The following is a 17,005-nucleotide window of genomic DNA, read 5'->3' on the forward strand; positions in this document are numbered from 1 at the left end:
AAGATTTGGTGAAGTCAGGTAGTGCTAAGACTGGAGTGGAACACATGGCATTTTTTAGAGCTGTAAATGCCTATTGTGCTGCCTCATTCCAGAAGAATGAATTTTTCTGTAGGAGTTGAGTGAGGGGCTTCGCTATGCGACCATAGTTGCGGACAAATTTACGATAATAGCCTGTGAGACCCAAAAATCCTCTCAAGCTCTTCAAGGTCTTAGGTTGAGGCCAATCCTGCATTGCCTGGATCTTTTTGGGGTCCACCTTGACACCTTCACGCCCCACAATGTGGCCCAAATACTCAACTTCTTCCATGCCAAACGAACACTTGGACATCTTGACAAATAATTTATGCTTGCGGAGCAGTTGCAAGAGTAGATCTACATGCTGAAGATGTGCGGCCCAAGTGCAACTATAGATGAGGATGTCATCGAAGAAGACAAGGACAAATTTCCTGAGATATGGTTTGAGAATGTGGTTCATAAGGCTCTGAAAAGTAGAGGGGGCATTACAAAGACCGAATGGCATAACCAGGAACTCATAATGGCCTTCATGAGTTCTGAAAGCAGTCTTTGGAATGTCGACTTCCTTCATGCGAATTTGGTGGTAGCCTGAGCGAAGATCCAGCTTAGTGAAGAATTGAGCCCCATTGAGTTCATCCAGCAAATCGTCAACCACCGGGATGGGAAATTTATCTTTGATTGTCAACTTATTGAGGGCCCTGAAGTCTAGACACATCCGCCATTCCCCATCTTTCTTGAGAACCATGACCACCAGTGATGAATAAGGACTAATGCTGGGACGAATGACTCCTGCTTCCAAAAGTTCCTTGATTATTTTTTCTATTTCATTCTTTTGGGTGAACGAATATCTGTATGGGCGCACATTTGGGGGTTGGGGCCCTGGAACCAAGGTGATGCTATGATCATGTTCCCCTCTTGAGGGTGGAAGCTCATGAGGCTTGTCAAAGACCGACAGATGGTTATTTAAAATTTGTTGCATCTCAGGATGAATTGGGAGAGACTTGGTTTTGATTGCCTGGATGGCATTAATTTGAGCTATAACTCCATGATGGCCCTTTTTTAGCAATTTTTCCATCCTATGCGAGCTGATGATAGAGGGAGCTCCCGCCTGGAGTCCACGGAGGGTATGTGTGTAGTTGTTCTGCTTAAAACTCATATATAACTCCTGGAAATCCATTGTGATTGGCCCAAGAGTGCGGAGCCATTCAACACCGAGGACAATGTTGCAACCTCCCATGTGTATGGAAAACATGTGGGTTTTCAACTGATAATCCCCCATTTGAAGTTTGACATTTTCACAGCGGCCTTCACATTTCATTGTGCCCCCATCCGCAATTTGGACTTGGAAGTTAGAAAATGCTCGTACAAAACAATGCACTTCTTCTGCGACTTTTTGATGGATGAAATTATGTGTACTTCCACTATCAATCAGGACTACTATTGGGCGATGTTTAATAAAACCTCTGATTTTGAGAGTTTGAGGTGAAGAAATCCCTGCCAAAGCATGCAGTGAAATAACTGGTTCGTCAGAGACATTGTCCTTTTGGTTGTCCTCTTCTAGCGCCTCATGTTCCTCAAGTGGTGGATCTTCCTCTGTTGAGCTGTAGTCAGTGTCATCAATTTGAAAAAATTTGGGCTCCTTGCATTTATGACCTGGGGAGTATTTTTCATCACAGTAGTAACATAATCCTTGCTTTCTTCTTTCGGCCATTTCCGCCGGTGACACCTTTTGGACCTTAAGTGTTTGAGTCGTGTTGTGAGCCTATGGGGGGCGACCTTTAGCGGAGAAGGTTGTGCGAATGTACTGGGCGGCTAATGCATGTTCCACGTTATGGGATACCTTGCAAGCCTTCGTCCATGTGGGAGGGTGGTGCAGTAGGACTTGGGCTTTGATGGCTTCTTTAAGAACGCTGATAAAACATTTTGTGTAGAACACATTGGAGAGACCCCAAGTGCGGAAGGCTAAGGCTTCAAAAGCTTTAATATATTCATCCACTGTGCCAGTCTGTCGAAGCTTAGTAAGACGACCCAAAAAAGAAGATTCCTGGTCAAAGCGGTCTGAGAGAGCTTTTTTGAATTTGTTCCAAGCCAGAAAAGGTCCATTGCTACGTTGATGCCATTCCCACCATTGCCACCTTTCATTGTCCAAGTACATGCTCCCCACCATAAGCTGAGTCACGTCATCTAAGATGTTATTCATATTGAAATACTGCTCCATTTGTGCTATCCATGCTGCCAGGTGAGAACCGTCAAATTTATGCATATCCAACTTAGGCGGTCGCTGAAGGGATTGTTGGATACCAGGTGGTGGCTGGGTGCACCAGACGTGAGGAGAGTGGCTAGACTCACCCTCCCTGTGTCCATTGCCATTATACTCCTCCTCGTGGGCTGCCTCCTTGCCCTTCGGGATTATGCTCGTGATCAGGCTATTTAGTTGTTCAAATTGAATGTGGAGGGATTGCAAGGATTCGTCAAGTTTGTCCATCCTTTAATTGGCCATAGCTTAAGCTCTAGTTTCTACCATGCACCGACCTGATGTTTTTTTAAAATTGGGACCACCTAATTTTTTTTTTTCACTAAGAATTGAATGTTACCACTGTGCTCAGCTCGTCGTCCTGATTCTGATGGGCTAGATCACCAATAAGAACGGAGTTTTACTCCTTCCTTATGAATATTGCAGTCTTCAAATCCTCAAAATGTCAATGCGGCCTAAAGTCCTACGAAAATTATACCCCGGTATAGGAATCCCACACAACTACTCAGATCTGGTGGATCTGAGAGATCTGAATGGCGGATCGGATAGCTCTGGGTGGCAGAACAGGCTGCTGCTGCGGATTTGATGGATCCAATAGATCTGAATGGCTGGTCTGCTAAATATGAACTGCGAGACTGATGTCTGCTGCTGCTGCACCTCTTTGCGCGCTGATCTGGCAGATATGATGCGTGATCCCTAGATAGAAAATGGAACTGTGGTCTCGAGGGGTGTCAGATGCTATAGATCGCAATATACATAAGGGTCTGACAGTAGTACTCGGCCCAATGTTTCAGGGCTCTAACTAAGGAGGATCAACCGTACCCTTAGCCGTACAACCCGACTACCCTATCGTACAGGCGAGTAATCTCTCTGAGTGTTGTTCTCGGTGTACTGTAGCAGCAAGACGGCCGAAGGTTTATCTATGGCGAGGTCGCAGAGGAGCTAAGGGGCTTCCGATATACCTAGAAGGTACTTGAAAGACAGTCTGTACGCGGTTCTGTCTAATGCGCTACTACTCGAAGCGGTACCCACAAGGGTTACAAGGGAGTCCAACAACCGTGACCACCTCTTGTATTTCCTACGTGCATGCCTCCCCAAATCTACAGGTTTATGAGCTCAACGACAAATCCTGTGGTTTAAAGATGCTGGAACACGTCTCTAGCCAAAAAAAAAAATTGCTACGAAATGGAGATCCCACTGGCCTTGGAAAGCGCTTTGATACCACTTGTTATGCTCTTAACCTGCAAAAGATACCCAAATACAGAATATGTGAACAAAGATACCCAGAACATAGAACAGTGAGAGACAACAACAAATATTTTATTATTCAGAAAGCAATGTTCACTAGCCTCTTCGAGGGGGCAACCTCCAATAGAGCAGAGCTCGATACAAAAATAAGACACGATGCTCCTCGCAGGGAGTCTCTATCCTTTATATATGACTCATACATGCAATACCAAGGATCAATACCATGGGTTTTATTAATACCATCTATCTAATACTACGACCCATTTGCAACTAACTGTGGTCCCGTCATTAATTGCAGGTCAACCACTTACTATTATTAATATGGGTTTTATTGACTCTTGACTATGACTCGATCCCATTACAGAAATAAGGGGGTTAGGGGCTAAAGTGATGAATCGAAGGCCTACAAACTCTATAATCGATTAGCCAAGAAGGCGATAATCAGTAGAGTTGTGCAGTTCATAGAAGATGAAGCATGAGATGGAAGTCTAGAAAAGACAGTCAAGGTCAAAGCATGCATACCACATGAGGACAAAGAGGAATTAATAGCAACAAGTAATTCTTCAACAGTGACTCCCTCTACTCCTATTCAGGTGCAACAAAGCAGGCAATAAACAACATCATCAACAAATAATAGGACAGTTTCGCGTAGCCAAGCAAGTGCTTCTCCCAGCACACTGCAAAGCACAACACCAACTGACATGTCAAGCTCATCTTCAACAAGAACAAGAAGACCAAAATTCAGAAATTTAAATGAAATTTATGAGCAAGATGAAGTTGATAGTAGCGTTGGCCTCAATTCCTTATTTGCCTTGTTTTGTGATGTAGATGACCCAATCCATTTTGAAGATGTAGTCAAAGAAGAAAAGTGGGTTATTACAATGGAGGAAGAAATAGAAGCAATAGAAAGGAGTGACACATGGGAGTTAGTGAGCCTTCTGAAAGGAAAACATGTCATTGGAGTAAAGTGTGTCTATAAGACCAAAAGAAACATTGAAGGAAAGATTGAAAGGCACAAAGCAAGGCTAGTTGTCAAATGATACAAGTAGCAACATGGAAGAGATTACGTGGAGACGTTCACACTAGTCGCATGGATGGAGACAGTGCGCACAGTTTTTAGTGCCTAAATCTACCTCAGGCTAAGAAAGGTAGGATCTAGGGTAACATCAAACCATGCCTAACCTGGTAGCTAGCCCTACCAGGTCGAGAGAGGGCTCTCTCCTTGTCAATCTCAGCAAAATATGATCAATGAGGCTTGAGATGACTGATGTGAAGACTGATTTTAGGCTAGGTATGTGTTCATAAGAGTTTGATTGAATTTGATGATGTTTTGTTGGCTCAAATGTGAAAGGCAGATTTGGGTCCGGGGAATGAGGCTCAGTTTTGCAGAGATCTCTATGGGGAGAGGTAGGGAAATGGTTTGGTACTTCAAATTGAGTGAGATAGAGAGCTTTTAGAATAGTGAGGAGTTGAAGAGGGCATGGAAGTCTCAAGGATCCTATTCAAACAGCTGAAAACATAAATAACTAAACAAAACCCTAGGTAGAGCACTGCAAATCAATGAATTCTACCTTTATCCTTGTTTCATTTAGTTACGATGAATAGAGAGAGATAATGAAATACATAAAACACATGTAAACTTTCAATTATAGAATGAAACACAATACCAAATCGAGATTCCACAAGAATCCCATAAAGTGTTGCAAACCCTAGTCTATTCCTTTGCCAAATTGCTGAAATGAGTATACAATGAAACTCCAAGCTTTCCCAAAAGTACAACCTTTGGTAATGACTGAAAAATCACAAGATATAGACAAAAAAAAACTCATCCTAGCCTCTAGGGGTTGAGCTCATGAGTTTATGCGCTATTCCAAAAAATTCTAAACTAAGAACTAAAAAGTAGGTAGTGGAACAACTTGCCTCTAAAAGCTAGGGAACTGATTCATTTAGTTGCAAACTACCTTTTCATGGATGAAGCTACTTCCATGAGTGAAAATTTAGCATAATTACATCAAAATCCATCAAGTCACATTAAATTATATCATGAGTTTGACAATTAGAAGGAGATAAGTCAAACTGTCAAGAAACTAGGCGAAAAACAGAGTTTTCTTGCCAAAATGAGCAAAATTCCTCCAATGTGCCATGTTGATTTCCCTATGCATAATGCATTTTTGCAGCTGCTTTTGGAGGCCTTACTTGTGTCCAAATTTATTCCAAATGTGCTTGTTGGAAAGGCATGCCTGTCTACGTTCCAGAAAAAGTCGAATTTTTTACTTTGGCCTCCATTTGCCCCTCTAAAACTGAGTTCTCCCAACACTGCTTCCTATGTGTCCAAAAAGGGGCATAAAGGTCATTTTTGAGGTGTTTTGGATCTTTTTGGAAGCTCAAAACTTGTCAAAATTTCTTGGCCATTTGTGGGAATGCATATTTTTTCATGAAAAATCAAAAAATGCTGAGTTTTCCTCAAAAGGAGGTCCCCATCAAAAGCGCGTTTCAAGTGATGCGGCGCATCAGGCAAAAAAACTTGTTTTTTAGGCCAAAAATTTCAAAATTGCAAAAAGTGTCCCAAATTTCTTGAAATTTGGGGTGAGTGTCCTTCATGAAGTGCTATGTTGGGCTAAGGAAGCCTCAGCGAAGATATGGTGTCTATCTTTCTCTTTTCGCTTCCTCGATGCTTTCTTAAACTTGGCCTTCAATTGCTTTGCACACCTTGTTTCTCGCCAAGTAGTGGTATGCCATGTTCCTCAACATATTTTTCTCATTGTTGGCTTTCTCCAGCATATTTTCCAACATCATGTTTGTTACCTCAAACCAAGATTCACAATTAACTTGAATTTCCCTTTCAAGTTTTGTAAATTTGGTTTTCCTCCTCTTGGCATCTTGTTGGTTTTTCTTTATGTTTTTGAGCTCCATGAGGTATTGTTTGTTGGTAAGTTGCTTGTTTTCTTGTTCAAGGTCTCAGTCTCTTTGACCTCCTGCTGTCCTAAAGATCCTCTTTCCTCCTGAGGCACTGATGAAAATATCTGAGGTCCTTCTCCATAGGTTTTAATGATGTAGTAGCTGATGAGGAATGAAGGGATGAGGTGGGGACAAGACGAGTATGAAAATATTTTAAAAGATAAGAGGAATGAGGTGTATGGGGATGATGAGTGCTTGAGGGAAGATGAGTGAGGTGTATGGGGATGATGAGTTCTTGAGGGAAGATGAGTGAGGTGTATGGGGATGATGAGTGCTTGAGGGAGTGTATGTTTTGAGGTTTTAGGGAATGAGGGGAGTGAATAGGGTTTTAGAATGTAGGATAAGGTTTTGATACGGAAGTAGGAGTGGTGAAAGAGTAGGATGTGGGAGTAGGGTATAGGGCTAGGGTTTTTAAGGTTTTGGGCATAAAGGAGTAGGATGAGTGTGAATGGAATAGGGGTAAGGGAAATGAGACTTGGGAAATGTAGTGGAGGGGAATGCAAAATGGATGCAAGGGAATAACAACAAGAATGACAACTTTTGAAAACCCTAGACAATTTTTGTAGTGAAACTGAGCAGCAAACTAGGGTTTGATTTTTCACCTATCAAAACACCATCTAAGATGATAAAATATCTTGAAATGTCACTTAGGAATTTTTACTTACTTTTAGAGAGGTTGTTTGCAAATTTGGAGGCTTGGAAAGGTAATGAAATGAGTTTTGAGCTTAGTTGACAAGTGCGTCGTGCCAGTGCGCCGCACCTTTTTTCAAACCAGTATTGAGGGCCTTCCAGGTGTCCCAATTGGGTGAAAAATAGCTCTTTGGAATGATTATTGAGTGTACTTTCCAACCAAACGTGAATTTTTAAATTTGGAGTTCATTTTCCCTGTAGAAAGTTAAATCTCCCAAGACTGGTAAAAATGTGCAAAATGAGCCTACCTAAAGGTAGAGTGTTGTTGTAGTCAACGTTTGAAGGTCTTCCTCAACTCCAATTTTAGCTCAAGATAGCTCATTGGAAATCTATTTGTGTCGAGTTATCATTTGACTCATAAAGAAAGTAATTTGGCCAACCAAGATAGAAGAAATATTGATTTTCCCAAGGTCACTTCAGAGGTGCATCAATTCTCCTGAGGCAACTGTATTTTTGATATTTCTCTAAAACCATGACACCTGTGTAAAAAGTGAAGGATTTTTTTCTTCCTTGGCCTATTTTGGACAAAAACCTCTCTTAGTTTTCCCAAATTCATCTTTTCTTGCTTAGAAACATCATTTGAGTAAAACCTATCCCGATGTGTGGAACAGGGGATTTGTCGAAATGAAGTGAAATGAAGGGGATAAGGGGCTTCTAAATTCTTGAGAAAATTTTTGGAAGTAGGGAGGGATGTTAGGAAGTAGGGGAAAGTGGAATTTCAAATATTGAGTGAGGGGAAGGGGTCCAAAAGGGCAAAACACAGACCTAGCCTAGAAAATTGTTGGATTGTAGCAAGAAACTAGGGTTTGTGGAAAAATGAGGAATTTGGGGGATCTCAGTGATGGGAAGTGTTTAATAAGGTACATTAAGGATAGGGGAAGGTGTATGAACATCAGGATACAAGTTTTGCTGATGATTTGACCATCCAAGAGAAATTACCTTCAAAACCCTAGGAGAGGGAAATGAACCTTACCTAGGCACAACTGAAGCATGAACAAGGTGTAAAATGACCCATTGGAACCTGACCTAATGATGAAAACACTCTGAATGATGGTACACTCAGCTGAATGGTGACATGGACCAACATTTGGACAACTTTGAAAGGACTGAAAACAAACCCTAGACCTAATACCTAGTGACCAAATTTTGCTTGAAGACTCACTGAAATGACAAAATTTGACCTTGACACCTTGAAATCATTTTGTAAGAGCATGTTTTATCACTGGTGGAAGGCTTCAAAGACTGACACTAATAGATGACCCAATCCATTTTGAAGATAGTCAAAGAAGAAAAGTGGGTTACGATAATGGAGGAAGAAATAGAAGCAATAGAAAGGAATGAGACATGGGAGTTAGTGAGCCTTCTGAAAAGAAAACATGTCATTGGAGTAAAGTGGGTCTATAAGACCAAAAGAAACATTGAGGGAAATATTGAAAGGCACAAAGCAAGGTTAGTTGTCAAATGATAAAAGTAACAACATGGAAGAGATTACGTGGAGACGTTCACGCCAGTCGCATGGATGGAGAAGTGCGCGTAGTTGTGGCGATTGTCACACAACATAAATTAGAAGTGTATCAAATGGACCTAAAATCATCGTTCTTAAATGGGGTTCTGAAATAAGAAGTGTACGTTGCACAACCACTTGGTTATGAGATAGAAGGCCAAGAAGAGAAATTGTACTGGTTGAGGAAATCTCTTTATGGGTTGAAGCAAGCACCACGCACATGGTACAATAGGATAGATGCCTACTTGTTGGACAATGGTTTCAACAAATGTGACAGTGAACCTACTTTCTACATCAAAGAGAGTGAAGGTAAGATTCTCATTGTCATCTTATATGTAGATGATTTGATTTTTATAGGCAATGATGATTTCCTCATCGCTGATTTCAAACAAGTCATGAAGAGTGAATTTGAAATGATTGACTTGGGATTGTTAAGATATTTTTTAGCATATAAGTGAAGAAAACAAAAAAAGACATTTTTATCTCTCAAGTGAAGTATGTGGCAGACATTTTGGAGAGGTTTAAAATGCAGAACAGCAAGTCCGCACCAACTCCAACGGTCATGGGGTTGAAGTTGAGCAAAGAAGATTACAACAACAATGTCAATCCAATATTATACAAAAGCATGATAGGCAACTTGATGTATTTGACCACCACTAAGCTGGATATAATGTATGTAGTAAATTTGGTGTCAAGTTTCATGGATACACCCAAGGAGACACATTGGCAAGCAGCGAAAAGGATTCTAAGGTATGTCAATGGGACAAAACAGTACGGCATTTTATACACATCAAAAAGTGATTTCAGGTTGGTTGGTTACACTGATAGTAATTGGGAAGGAAGTGTCGATGACAGAAAGAGCACGTCATGATATGTTTTTCATTTTGGTTCTGGAGACATTTCATGGGCCTCCAAGAAGTAGCCAACAGTGTCAATGCCAACAGCAGAAAATGAATATGTTGCAGCAACAACAACAGCATGTCAGGCAGTTTGGATGAGAAGGATGTTGAGGGATCTTCGTCATGACCAAGAAGGAGTGACAACTATCTTATGTGACAACGCCTCAGCAATTGCATTGTCAAAGAATTCTGTCTTCCACAAAAGGACCAAGCATATTGATGTTACATATCATTTTATTAGAGAGTTGTTTAACAATGATGAAATTGTGTTGCAACACTGCAGGTCACAAGATCAATTTGCTGATATCTTCACAAAGCCATTGGCACGTGAAAATCTTGTTTATCTCAGAAACTGTTTGGCAATTTTTAATGGCACCAATTGTGATTAAGGGGGAGTGTTGGAAATAATAATCCCAACCACCGCAATAAACACCCTAACAACAACCATACTTGTTAGAAGTATTTTTGCAAGTTGCGTCTTTGTTTGAAGATGGAAGGACTGAATCCAAGTGGGAACCATTCTGAAATGAAACAAGGAATTTAAAGCATTTAATGTATTTTGTGAAATAGATATGGGCAAGCATTCATTCAGCGACTATTGCCCACACCCCACAAACATCCGCGTGATTCTGATCACACTCAACAACAACATCATATTAATTATTTTTCTCTGTCATATATTAAATGTAAAATTGTATGTTGAGTTAAATATGAATGTAAAAGTCATTTTATAGTGGTTAGAAAGTAAGAGAGTTGGAGAGAAGGAGAGCAAAAGTCTATAAGGAGAAAATGGTGGAGAAAATTTTAGTGGGCACATGAAAACAACAATTATTGTGTTTTACTATGTGTTATTCTGCGTGAAGTTTAAAACATTTGTTTTACTTGGTGAATGAGTTGCAGTCTCATGTGAATGTATTTTTCATGATTTAGAATTCAATCCTAAGTTTTTATAGTATTGCTCCAACCTTACTTTTTTTTACTCTTTGTTTTTCCATGAGTGAATTATGTGTTTTTAAGTCTGTGTAATAGATGCACAAAATCCAGGTCCGCGAAATCAGCTTCTTGAAGAGTGATATAGCTGCGTGAAATATAGTTGCACGAAAGTGAGCTCTGCATTGTGCGAAAGTCACACCCCTTGCGAAAATTCACACCCCTCTCCCTCTCCACGTAAAAATCTTTTTAATAATGCTTAACATTTTTCTTTATTATGTTTTATCTTCGAACTAATATTTTAGCATAGATCATCATATAGCTATTTAGACAAGGTGTGGACATATTCAAGGGAATCCTTTAGAAGAAATAATTCAGAAAAGTTTGATGGCATCTTGTCATCATTGAAATATCAAAATTGGCACAGACAATTATTAGTATCAAGTTTGATGGAATTTCTCATCATTGAAATATCAAAATCGGCCAGTTTTGCATTGAAATTCATCTATGTGAAGATGTTTCCAGTATTATTGACATGTATGTGGTGCAACTTACGAGTCTCTCAAAACAAAAACGAAATGTGCACCTTACGTTGAGTACTTTCTACATGTGCTTGTAAATAAGCATAAGCTCATGTTAGAAAATTTTTGAATTTGACAGAGAAATGCAAGACACATAATATGTGGAAAAACACAAACACATAAAACCAGAGAGACACAGATATACGTGGTTCACCCAGTTTGGGCTACGTCCACTCCGAACAACCAGTTCCTCCTTTTTTATTATCCAGCAAAATGAAGAGACACAACCTACAACAGATCCATTATAATATCCTCTATTTTCTCTCACAGTCTCACCTCTCTATTTCTCGGTCTGAGAATACAAAAATCTATTACATAGCCTCAATACAATGCCCTCATACAAAGAGAGGGGTTGCGTTCTAGGGAAAAAAACCCTAAACTAAACATATATTCTACCGTTAGATCATCCGCCTAATGAATGGACTAGATTGACTAGAAATTACTATACTTTTACAAGGAAATTTTACATATGTCTTTAGCTTCGGGGGCGCTACCCCCTTAACCCCCGCTAGGGGACCGCTAGCCCTCGGACCCCTATGGGGGGGGACACGTCCCCCCTGCACCGCCCCGCGTGGAGGGGTGTACAACCTTCTTTAGGTATACATTTGGCTGAAACAAAGACCTCTAAATAATCATGCTCCACACCCAATAGCTCCCTCGTTTCATTATGTACCTCGATAGATATATAAGATGTTTTTATGATAGATTTTGAAAATGAAGCGTGTTAATTGAGTGAAGCTATTTGTTGTTGTAAAGTCATAGAGGAAATATAACACACAATTCACATACAATAACATGAGCATGTGTTTTTAAATTGATGAATCAAATTTAATGATTACAATCAACTGGGTGAGGATATTTAAACTTTTTAGTCTAGTAACTCCCCCAAAGTAACTCTACATGTAAATATACTCTAAATTTTACTTTTTCCCAAAGTAACTTTGTATGAAGTAATAATTACGATTTCCAACACTCTATCTTAATTACGACTGTATGAATTAACATAATTCAAACATGACTTAATTTTGTCTGTTAGGTTTCAGTAAAACTTGACTCAATCAATTACGACTTTATGACTCAACATAACTCAAACATGGCATAACTATGTCTGTTAGGCTTACAATAAAACTTGACTCAATCATCACTCAAACATGCATGCTGCTCTATGTCTCAACTATGCTTACAATGATTCAAAAATTTTACAAATTTGCATTTTCTTTTTCCTTTCTTTCAAATTTTATATCTTTGAAATTGCTTCATTCTTAGTAGCACTTTGTTGTTGTAGTATTCATATTTATTTACTTGTTGTTGTTGTAATTTTTCTTTGGTTTGTCTTGAATTTGTACTAGGAAACAATTTGATCTTGTCTTCTACAACTTCCTCTTCAAATATTTTCTCATTTCAACTATAGATTGTTGTCACAGCTCTTCATCTTCAAACTGTCTTCTTTGCTCTGCTTGTCATGCTTCATATTCCTAACTTTCTTTCTATGATCTAATATTCACCCTATGAGCGACATCAGTTAAAGATTGATTAAACTAAAGGTATTACAGACTCATGTGATGGTGTGTGTTCTGTGGTATTGAAACAATAGATCGATCAGATTTCCAATACACAGACAATAAATTGGAAAGACAACAGAGAAATACAGTAAGTAACACAAAGACACAAACAGTTTTAATAAGGAGTTCGCCCTATTCTCCAGGGCTACGAATCCAGTCCAGCTTCAATGGTGGCCTTGTTTTATTGTGTCTTTCAGCAGTGAAATTACAATACAGGGACTCAATGTGAGTTCTCCTCTAGCAGATTTTGCTTGGCAGGGTGGTTCAAGGATTCCCCAAGCCACTTGGAGTACACAGACTCTTCTTCTTCCTACCAGCTCTGTGACCTATTGGTCTACAGTGGAAAGAGCCAAATGTGATGCTCAATCCGGACATATTGCTCTATAGGAAGGCTTAAATCTTCAAGCTCACTAGTGCTCGATGTTTCCCATGGTTAGCTCGACCCTCTGTCTCTTCTGCTTAGCTTTACTGTTCTCTGTGTTCAGTCCTACTCTCAGGGTTCACTATCTCTCTTGGTCACTTGGACTCCAATTCTGACTCTAATTCTGAATCTAACTAATTTGACTATCTTTGTTCATGGTTTTAGCCATTCGATCCCTATGCATGTTCGGTTCCTCTTCCACCTGTGTTGATTCACCTTCTGCAGCGGCGCTTGGAGTTCCCCGTGTTCGGCGTCATCATGAACGCTCAGAGAGTGGTCACTTGTCCTCCTCTAAATGGCGCCTGCATGCTTCATCAGTTCGTTTCTTTAGTTACGTCGTGGATGCGTTCTTCCTCCACCGTGGATGTGTTCTTCCTCCATCGTGGTAGTCAAACGGATTCCAAATCCCTTCAAAACATGGCTTAATCCCCTGTCGATTTTTCTTCTTTCCATCAAGTGCAATCTCAGCCGTCTGATATGGGCCCTCTAGATCTAACGCCATATGCACATTTTGCACAGTTGACTTTCTCGATAGATAGCACATGATCAATGACGGTTTTCTCTCACCTCCGCCTACCACGCATCGATTGGTGTTTGGGATCGCTCCGCTCCTGTCCAAAACCTCTTACCGTTCAAGGGCGCCCTGATCAATACCGTCAGTTTTCCAATGCGCGGGTCCCGCCTTCATATGTTATCGCTTTTCGCTTTTTCGCCTGCGGTTTCCTAGCTCTCAATGTGACCGAGTGCTCGGGCTTCCCCCTTCAAGGCCTTGTTTGCCTAGCGATGCGCGATTAGCACTAATCGCGCATCAAAAACCTCATCCTTTTCCCCTTTTGGGGCTCCCAGAGGCTACTTTGGCCTCCTGCGTGGTCTCCATGGGTCTCAATCAGCATGCTTTGACCGAGGTGTTATCGGGAAAACTAGTGTCCATTAAGAGTTGCTAGTCCCACTAAGACAAGTAGCTATCTTAGAAACAAACAAACTAAATTTACTTGTGTTTTCCTTTATGAGAGATAGATGAGAGAGAAGTAGAGATTACCGACCTCAGTCTTTCACTTGGCTCCTTGCTTGTTTCCTCCCTCCTTTGACAGAGCTTCGCCACTCCTTCCTTACTTGTCCCGCTTCAAAGAACACCTATAGAGTCAAAGTAGCATAATACCATCAAACCATATAGATCTATAACCATAAACAATATATGATCAAATGTATATTAACCATACAAACGCATATATCAATACAAGATTCAGAGATATACAAGAATATGGAGGAAAACTCAAATAGATTTATTGATAGAAGAAGTAGAAGAGAGGATTACAACCCATTGGTATGACCCAATGCCATCCTCCTAGCATGAAAGCCCTCTTCACCTCATGAAAAGCTAGATCACCCAACACTATGATGTTTCACAGAGAAACCAACAACACTTCCTTACAAAATCCAAAATTTCAGCCTTTGGATCTCTAGGATGAGGGATCCATATATAGATATTTGAAGGTGGGTGAGTCAGCTTTGGGGATTTTGATTAGTGTCATTTCTCTGATAGTTCTTGGTTCCACTTGGAGATTTCATGATCTCTTACTCATCCCTGGGCGAATTCAAAGAGGCAAGTGTCAAATGAGGAGTTTCTAGAAGATTCTATGGGTTTCCACCTAGCAAATTGCCTCTGCCATTTGTCTACTCTCACCCATTGCACCCTACAGAAGGCTTTTTCAGTATGAATCGCACTCCCCGTGTGTAATAGGTGAGATGCATCACACCCTGACCATGGAGCAGGTGAGATGGTCTAGTTTTGACCAGTTCTGACTAGTTTTTCAGGGAGAATTTCTGGGAGATGATGTAATCAGCTGACCTTGTTCCTTTAGGGTATGAAACAACACTTTTAGGGGCTTAGAAGCCCTTGGTCTATGGACATATGAGATTGGGGTTGCAGTGCTGCTACACTAAAAAATGTCACCATGACTATTTGCAGTTAGTATGGCTCCATCAACTGTCATACTATCCTCCTTGGCAAGTCTCATGCCTCTGCTTTCCATGTCAAACTCCAAGAAAGAGAGAAAAGTCATTTAAAGTCAATTATCTCTGGGTACGCAGTTTCTGTTAGCCTTACCTGCGTGTACGCAACCCAATTTCACAATACCTGCGTACTTGTACGCTTTGTCTGTAAAGCAATGGGTGCGTACTCCTGTAAAGGTCAAAAGGCGCAAGTTTCACTCCAAAAAGTTACTTGTAGTCATTTCTAGAGCATTCTAGAAGCTTGTTTGACGTGTATGGAGTGCCTCCAGATGGTTCATGTATCCCTATGGAAGAGGAACTTATCCCATCAAGAGGGGAGCTAACCCACACAAAGAGGGGCTTATCCCATTGATGGTGGACCTGATTAACTTCCTCTACAACACTATAAATACATGCATTGGGCCAGAGGGAGGGGAGGTTGAAAGTTGAACATTCCTAAGGGTAGATGCTGCTGAGATTAGGACTTCCTTGTAGAAGCTTGTGAGGAGAGATTGTCATCCTTTCTTGTTTCATTTGGAAGTGGGTGAGCTGGTCAAAGTAAAGGAAAACTTTTGTTGGACCCTGGGAGGAACTTGCACAACACCAAGGCTCAGGTTGTAATGGTTTCTTTTGTTTCCTATTAATACAAATAAGTCCATTCTTCTCAAAAGTTTGTTATTTATGAGTTGTTTCATATACTCCTTGTTCTGTATGTTAAATATGTCTTTTTTATGAGATATTCAGGTGCTATTTAATCGTTTGATTGTTAGTGAATGCAGGTTTCGAAGAGAAGGAGGAGCTCATCCGGATCGACGAGGCTGGACTACTACAACAGCGTTGGACTATAGGTAGGATCTAAACACTTGATTTCTTGTATGATAAATGCATATTTAGAGAATGATTGCTCTTAATTGTCTTGTTTGTCACTAGAAAGCCTTAAGCTTCTAGGGAGGTTGGTTGTGTCCGCACCATCGACTCTTTCCACATGACAAGTGCCCAAATATTTCTATAACAGTTGCCCCCTAAAGCATGAGGTCGTAAATCTTTTGATGTCAGGTGAAATGCTTTATCATGAGGATCCAAGGTTTTTCGAACTAGAAGGTGGCATGTAATAAGATATAATAAAATACATTATCTTCATAATATTTTCATGATCTAGCTAAGGTGGGCATTCCCATGCTTAGCTTTATAAATTCATTTTCATGTACATAGGACAGACAACCGTCTGTGTGGCAAACTGATGGTTCTGGTAGAGCCATCATCCCTTAGCTTGGATGATTATCTGCTCAGCTATGATGTACATTTGATGTCTTTATTTTCCTAAATATATCGCAGCTCGGATGGATGAAACTAGATCCAGGGTCTTCAAACTCGTTCAATCTTCGCCCGAAGTACAATTCGATCCATGTGAAAAGATGTCCTGATGTCAAACATGGAAAGACATCGCCTGATTACTAGCCAATGATGTAAGCTGTTAACAGGCGCGAGAGGAATCATCGATGATGATGATGACGCTCAATGTACTAAAGTACAATTCACATGGTGTGAATACATGATTCGATATCGAACACCACATAAAATCTTTCGATCGAAGGCCATTGATGTAAACCTATCACCGAAAGTGAGAAACTTGCCATTGAGGCATGCAAGCTTCAAAGTACTGAAAGGGTTGTTTCTAAGTCAACTTCTTGGATAATGAGCTGATGTTGACAAAAAATGACCTATCGTAGGAGGGCCTTAATGAATCCCACATCTATGACATGAAACAGAGCAAATGATTTTGTGAAGGTGAAAATGATCTGATGATACAAGGTTCAGGGTGGTGGTCATGAAAGAATGAAGCGTGAAGGTATTGCAGTGGATGAGGCATAAGCTAGGTTGGTGAATTCTCTGAGCGACTTATCTTGAACATATTGGTGACACTGAAATGGATTGGTAGCGTTAACCCCAA

The sequence above is a fragment of the Pinus tabuliformis genome, chromosome 7, assembly GCF_031772625.1.
Source record: "Pinus tabuliformis cultivar Carrire ecotype Pingquan chromosome 7, CPIR1, whole genome shotgun sequence".
NCBI classification, from domain to species: domain Eukaryota; kingdom Viridiplantae; phylum Streptophyta; class Pinopsida; order Pinales; family Pinaceae; genus Pinus; species Pinus tabuliformis.